This window comes from Lontra canadensis, unplaced genomic scaffold, assembly GCF_010015895.1.
Source record: "Lontra canadensis isolate GAN:19392208 unplaced genomic scaffold, GSC_riverotter_1.0 scaffold23, whole genome shotgun sequence".
NCBI classification, from domain to species: Eukaryota; Metazoa; Chordata; class Mammalia; order Carnivora; family Mustelidae; genus Lontra; species Lontra canadensis.
Window position 1 is genome coordinate 23,088,343 of NW_022631017.1, and position 8,317 is coordinate 23,096,659.

At 33.1% G+C, this 8,317-nt stretch overlaps 1 non-coding gene across 1 annotated transcript; it reads right to left on the bottom strand.

Annotated features, from left to right (window-relative positions):
- Nucleotides 1–5,730: 5,730 nt before the first annotated feature.
- Nucleotides 5,731–5,894, bottom strand: LOC116870629. Its single transcript, XR_004383273.1, has one exon. It is a non-coding gene; the product is annotated as a U1 spliceosomal RNA (small nuclear RNA).
- Nucleotides 5,895–8,317: the final 2,423 nt, after the last annotated feature.

An 8,317-nucleotide genomic window follows, 5' to 3' on the forward strand; every position in this document is an offset into this window, starting at 1 on the left:
TCTTGCTTTTTTACATTTTATTTCCATTGCAACAACCAAATGATGCATTTAAAACATAACTTTCATATCATTTCTTTGCTGGAAACCTCCCTATTGGTTCACTTCTTTGATTGGATAAGAAGCTGAAGTTCTTATAATGGTCCATAAATACCTACATGACCTGGCCTACTCTTATGTCTCTTACACAGTAATAATATTCAAGAGTTACCATGAGATGGAACACTAGCAAACCTAGATCTTAGATGGAGACCCTGAGGGGCTCACCGTAGGAGTGAGTAAATATCAGAGGAGTCTGGACAAAATGTAATCTAGACCCTACTTAGTTCAGCCTCTGATTAGATTATGATGATAACTACCCCACTCAGTGCTACTTGGTAAACAAAGAGAAGAGAAAAAACACTTTTGGAGGAACTCAGTGTTATCTGAAGCCACTACATTTTTTTTTTTTTTACACGCAGTTTGTGCTACTTCACTAACACTAGGCATGTTATAAGATAGGATCATATGATCATAAGAGAAAAAAGTAGTCAATAGAAGGATATTCATAGTTGATCCGGTTTTAAAGTTAGCAGATAGGAACACTAAGATAACTACAAATAATATGTTCAATAAACTAGAGGAAAATATCTGTGACAAGATGAAAAGTTAGAGAATATTACTGTAGAATTAGAAACTGAGAAAAATGGTATTTTGGACTAAAATTAAGATAGGATTTAATGAAAATAATCTGATTTGAATCCTTGAAAGAGAAAGAACAACAGAGATATATAGTACACGTGGATACAATCTAGAGTTTTAGCAGGAGAGAAAATATGTGGCAGAGGCAATATTGGACTAGTTAATGAGTTTTCTAAAACTGATGAGAAACTTAAGGAAAAGACTGAAAGAGTCTACTGAAGAAAAGAAAAGAGTCTACTGAAAATCTCTAGCAGAATAGATACAAAGAAAACATGGCCAGGTATATCACAGCAAAACCATGAGAACTGAAGACAAAGAAGGAATCTCAAAAGCAGCAAAAGTAAAAAAGACACTTCATGTTCAAAGACTTATAGTTAATTGCTCAGTGGAAATGTGGGAAGTCAGAAATCAATAGAATGGTATCTTAAAAATGCCAGGTAGGAGGGAAAATGCCTACATGAATTTTATATCAAGCAAAATAATCCTCAAGGTAGACAAATTAATAACATTTTTAAATCAGCAAAGAATGAAAAGGTCCTACCAGCCTATCTGAACGAACAGAAATATTTGGAAGTAAAAGAATTCCAGATAGAAATATGGAAATTCAAGAGATAAAAATAAGTGGGTAAGTTCCAACATACACTGTTCATACAAAATAAAAGTAATGATTAATGATGCTTAGAAAATGTGAAGAATTAAAATATACAATAATAAAAAATATAAGAGGGGATAATAATCAACTTATATGGTTAACATTCTGACTTTTCTAATCTTTTTCTCCAGAGCTACAAGCTAGATGACTTCCAACAAATTAATAATGACGGTTTTACTAAATATTTTACCATTGGTTGATACAGTCCTCTATCTTTTTCACTTCTAATATCAGTTTCCTTACTATTGCCTGATCACTAAGCCAATGAATGCCACTTTGGGGGAGGATGAATTCCTCTCTCCTCAAAGGACCTTCTAGATAGACTAAGAATCAAATTAACATGCAACAGATTAACAGGAGAAAATAAAAATTAGTAGTGTACATATGGGGAATCCACTTAGGCATGGAAATTCCAAAGACAGTGAAGCCCATTGATGCTTATATAAGCTAAGGAGATGGTAGGAATCTGGGAATACAAAGGGAAGAAGGACCTTTAACAGTAAGATGAGAGCAGATGTTTGGAAAACAAAGGTTGCCTTATCATTATGCAGGTTAATTTCTTAGGTAAAGAGCAATCTGTTAATAGCTCTTTCCCTGGTACAGGCATGCAGTTGTGGAGGAGGGGGAGAGTTGAAGAGTCTTTCCTGCACCTGCTGGATTTTGATTGCTTTTAAGTCAAAAGTTGACTTAAGTTGATACTGAAGTGACCCATGTTGGGGCAACCTACCTTTTGGCCCCTCTACCCTACATACAAGGTATTTTTTAATGGAAGCATCCCACTTCAAATTACTAATATCTATGTTAAGATAATAGCAGACACTAAATACAATTAATAAACAAAACATATGCAAAACAAAATTTTGTTGGACTTATGTAACTGAAAGTTTTTTTTGCTTAAGTAATATCCAATACAAGCACTTTCAGTTGATAATTCGTCTTGTATCAAGTGATTCATGACCTCAGGCTCCTTTCATCTTATGTTTCTAACACCCTTTAGAATTTCAAAGTCCTCTGCATTTAGTTGGCAAATAGGAAAAAAGAGTGTGCATAAAGCAGAGCTGTTTCTCAGCCTGAGGAGACATCACTTTGACTCACATTACATTGCTGGCACTGCCTAAATGTGGCAAAGAATTGGAATTGAGGACTTTGGATAGACAATAGACTCTTTGGATAGACAATAGACTTCCCATAGTGACTCCTACATTAGTAAAGACAGAGCATACATTTTCGTTGGATATTTAACAAGTTCTATCACAGAAGGCTTTTGAATGGATAACTAACAGAGGGATTATGAATTTATAAACAAAGCTGACCTCCTATTAGTGTAACTTTATACCACTTTCATAATTAAATAAACTTGATGAGGTATCCATACCATGGGGATGGAAATGCTATATATTTTGTGCCATTATGAGAAAATTCAGTTAAATCACTTGTCTAGGAGTATCTATCACTAAAATGTTAACCATATGCTGAATACAATAATTTAATCAATTACATATCTGTCAGAAAATACATACATTTTACCTGAAAGAAATATTTTGGTCTTTAAACTGATCTACAATTTATTTAATTTAATGAGTTAGAGATACCAGAAATAAAGAAAAGGTACTGGTGAGATTGTTTTATATGTGGATCTTGTGTGAATCCTCCTTGAATTCTGCCTGCAAAGCAAAAGAATCCTTGTTATACAAACTTTTAAGATTTAAATTAGCCTTTCAAAACTCACTCCTCTTAAATATGGGATGGTATACAACAAATAAAAATGTGCATAATTAAGGAGATTGTGCAGAAATGCTCAATTTCTCAAAATCATTCATACTTTAACACTAAAAGAAACAAATGGTAATTATGGTCCTCTCATCTGTGACCCAAGCCCATACCTCCAGAGGAGAGAGATGACTATTTTGACAATGTAAATTCAAACTTACAGGCTATTTGCATATATTAGATATATGCTTCAGTATCAAGCCCAATTAATTGGAGAACATATTTTCTGAGATGCAATAACATTATAGCACTCAGAAATGTGTCTTACAGCATTAAATCTAAATTAAATATCAACTCTTGATTATTCATACTAACCATTTAATACAGAAGAACTATTTTTTAGATTTTAATTTACAAATAGAAACATTTAAAACAATTACATTCATCCATGATATATTTATTTGCAGCTCAGAATCAAATGAGATGGCTGTTTAGAAACTGCTCAATCTTATATACTGAGCTTATGCCTCCTATTAATTTAGTCAACCCATTTAGCTTTAATGAAAACCTCTCACCAGCTATCCATTTTCAATATCCTTATTAAATTAGTGCTGAAAATTTGTGTCTATAAAGCATGAGTTCATTCACTTGAATTGAGTTCTTGTTCAAAAGGCACCTTCCGGTATGACATAAAGACACCATTAAAAAGTTTTAAACATCATATTAAATGCTAATTAGATCTGATCCAATACATATTAAATTTTTATTGTGGTTCATTTTGTCCTTGATTTATTATTGAATATAGCACTTGCATTTTTTTATACTTGGTAGTGAATGAATTGATTTAAACTTTATAATAATCATTAAGACTACAATTAACCTGTTGATTTTTCTTTTGTTTGACACAGGATTTTAATTTGGAGTTCACAATGGAGTTTTCTGAAAAGACACAGTGGATGAAGACCTACCTGTGAGGTATGCATTTATGTATTTATCTGTATATTTATTTATTGAACAAATTTGACATATAACATTATATAAATTTAAGTGTATAGCCTATTATATTGATATACTTATACACTGTAATGACTATTATAGCAATATCTATCAAATTACATAATTGTAGTACAATATTGTCTATATTCATTATGCTGTGCATTAGATTTTTATTGTTCATATATTATTCATTGCAAGTTTGTACCCTTAAGCCCTATCAATCTTGGATTTACATACATATAAGTGATAGTATATAGTATTTGTTTTCTCTGTCTGACTTATCTTACTTAGTATAATATGCTCAAGGTCCATCATGTTGTCACAAATAACAAGATATCATTCTTCCTTATGGTTGAATATATTTATATATATGTATATATATAAATATATTATATATAACATATTTTTAATCTATTCATCTGTTGATAGGTGTTCGGGTTGTTTTCATATTTGACTCTTGTGAGTAATGCAATATAACTGGGAGTGCATATTCCTTGTTGAAATCTTTTGGGTTTATACCCATAAGTGCATTGCTGGATCATATGATAGATCTATTTTTAATTTTTTGAGGAAATACCATATTGTTTTTGATAGCTGTTAGACCACTTAACATTCCCACCAACAGTGTATAAGAATTGCCTTTTTTACCACATCCTTGCCAATATTTGTTATCTCTTGTCTTTTTGATGATAGCCATTTAACAGGTGTGAGGTGATATCTCATTATAATTTTGATTTGCATTTCCTTGTTGATCATTGAAGTTGAACATCTTTTCATGTGCCTGATGGCCATTTTGATGACCTCTTTGGAAAAATGTCTATTTAATCATATAATTTCATTCATGTGGAGTTTAATAAACAAAATAGAGGATCATAGGGGAAGTGAGGGAAAAATAATATGAAATCAGAGAGAGAAATCAGAGAGAGAAAAAAAAATAAACAATATGAAATCAGAAGTGAGGGAAAAATAAACAATATGAAATCAGAGAAACCACAAGAGACTCTTAGCTGTAGGAAACAAACAGGGTTGCTGCAGGGAAGATGTGTTGGGGGATGGGGTAACAGGGTGATGGGCATTAAGGAGGCACTAGATATAATGAGCACTTGGTATTATATGCAACTGATGAATCACTAAACTTTACCTCTGAAACTAATAATACACTATATGTTAATCATTGAATTTGAATTATTCAGTTCAATATTGAATTATTGAATTTAAATAAAATAAAAAAGGCCCAAGACCATACTATAATTTTCAAGAAATATACAGAAAAGTTTAAAACTTGCTGTATTAGGGGCGCCAGGGTGGCTCAGTGGTTTGGGCCTCTGCCTTAGGCTCTGGTCGTGATCCCAGGGTCCTGGGGCCCCGTGTCTGGCTCTCTGCTCAGCAGAGAGTCGGCTTCCTCCTCTCTCTCTGCCTGCCTCTCTGCCTACTTGTGATCTCTGTCTGTCAAATAAATAAAAAAATAAATAAATCTCTAAAACTTGCTGTATTAATACTTAATAAGAAGTGATTCACAAAAGAAATGTCAACTTAGTTCTTCTGCCTACCTTTTAATCAGATTTTTTGGTTTTTATGTTGTATGAGTTTTTAAATATGATTTGGATGTTAACTCATTTTTTTCCCCCCAGGAAAAACAAAAAGTATCTTCATTCAACATATTAAACAAACTCTTTTCTTTAAACAACATACACCAGGGGAAAGCGCTAACGTAGTCCCCCACTACCACAAATTATGCAATCGAGTTTCCCACATTTGGGGAAATCACAGGGGTCAGCACATCCGGAGTGCAATGGATAAGCCTCTCCCTGGGAAAACCACCTTTGTGATCATGATACCTCCCCTGCCAGGTAAGTATCTGGATGTTAACTCTTTATATGATAAGTGGTTTGCAAAACTTTTCTCACATTCTGTAGGTTGTCTTTTCATTTTGTTAATTTTTAAAAGACTAAGTAATTGGTTTATTATAAAAGGATATAACTCATGAACAGCTAGATGGAAGAGACGTGGACAGCAAGTATGTGTTTGTTAATTTTGCTATGCAAAAGCTTTTGAGTTTGATGAGTCCCATTGTTGATTTTTGCTTTTATTTGTGCTTTTGGAGTCATGTTCAAAAATCACTGCCAAGACCAGTAACAATAAGTTCTTCCCTGTGTGTGTGTGTGTGTGTGTGTGCGTGTGATATTTGTTTTGTCCTCAAGGCTAACACTGGAAAACAATGTGTACATTTCATTACCGGAATTAAAAAAAATTGGTCATTTGTAAAAATTACACATTACTTGAGGGCAATGACTCTGTCTTAGATATTTTTTTATACCTAGACTATAGCTGAATAGTTCCATAGCTCACAGCTTTACTAAGAAAATGAGGGGAAAGCAGGGAGACAGAAATGGAATCTCATTTATCACCAGAACCAGGGAGACAAATGAGAAATGCCTTGTAGTGGCCTGTCACAAAATCAATCTCCTCCATGAACATAGACTATCTTTCTGTTTGTTTTCCTTAATTTATCTCAGATTACTTTTCAGAATGTAGGACTGGCTTATTTTATCTTGAATGTCTTCCCAAGTATTTATGTTCTTTAATGCCTATATAAATATATTTTCTTCCTTTCTTCCTTCCTTTTCTTTTAAGTTTTATTTATTTATTTATTTATTTATTTATTTTTTAAAGATTTTATTTATTTATTCGACACACAGAGAAATCACAAGTAGGCAGAGAGGCAGGCAGAGACAGATGGGGAAGCAGGCTCTCCGCTGAGCAGAGGAGATCTCAGGACCCTGAGATCATGACCTGAGCCAAAGGCAGAGGCTTAACCCACCGAGCCACCCAGGTGCCCTTAAGTTTTATTTAAATTCTACTTGGTTAAAATACAGTGTAATATCTGTTTCAGGAGTAGAATTTAGTGATTCATCACTTATATACAACACCCAGTGCATAAATGTATTTTTGAAAGTTTCTTTTCACAATTGCTTGTTGCTAATATAGAAAAATGGAACTGATTTTTTATATTGACTTTATATTCTATGACCTTGTTAAATTCACTTAACCATTATTAGTAGTTTGTTTCCTTAATTTAAATTTCTGTATACAGTGATGTAATCTGTGAATAAACATAATTTTACCTCATATTCATATCTTTATTTAAAATCTTTTTTTCTTGCCTTATTATACCTCCTAAGTATATTTTTTTCTTGCCTTATTATACCTCCCAGTGAAATTTTGGGTAGAAGTGTTGAAAGTGGGCATCTTTGATTTCACATATTAAGTGAAAGCATTTGATATTTTACAAAAGCAGCTATGGTTTATTGTATGTATCCTTCATCAGGTTGAAGTTGTCTTTTATTTATAGTTGCTGTGGATTTTTATTATGAATGGGCATTAAATTTTGTCAGTTGTTTTTTCTACATCTATATGATTTTCTGCATCTATGATTATATGGCTTAATTTGTTAATGTGGAATTACATGGATAAATGTTCAAATATTAAACCAACTTTGCATTCTTGTATTAAACCCCAGTTAGTCAGGACATACTATCTTTGTGTATATTCCTGGATTAGGTTTGCTAATATTTTGTTAAGGATTTTTGTACCCATATTCATGAAAGATACTGTTCTACAATTTTCTTTGCTTTTAATGTTCATGTTCCAGCAAGGCTTTGGAAACCCTGCACCCCAAAACGCATAAGACTGCATGAATTCTGTTTCACACTCTTCTTTCACTACTACTTTTCAATAAAATTCAAGGAGTTGTGGGACAAATTGTCTAGCACATGAACTTATTTTTTGCATCTTGGGTGCTTCCAGATTTCAGTCCTCTCTGCCAGCATAAACTGTTCTTAAAAGCTAAGCTGGTTTCTCCTCATTTCTGCAATCTTTCCATCTATGACAGACCCACTTACGGCCTATTTGTACCCAGACAAGTCATGTGGCTTCAGACATAGAAGCTGTCTTGGCTTGCTACTTCTCTATGTATGTATAGTTCATTTCTTGCTGGGATTCTGCTTCTCACATCTTCCATGAATCTATCAACCTTTGATCGTCTCATAAAATATTAGGTACAGGTTTATTATCTTTCACCTTTTCTTGTTGCTACCATGAAAAGTATATATTGTTTGACATCCTTCTACATCCTACTCAGAAGCAGAAATTCTTTCAAATATCTTATATTGTGCTTCCTGTTTGCTCAGATACAGAATTATTTTTATTATCTGTTTGTTGATAGACCAGTGTTTTTTTTTCCCACTAAACCTTTTCACCATTCAGTCCTGCAATGGTCCA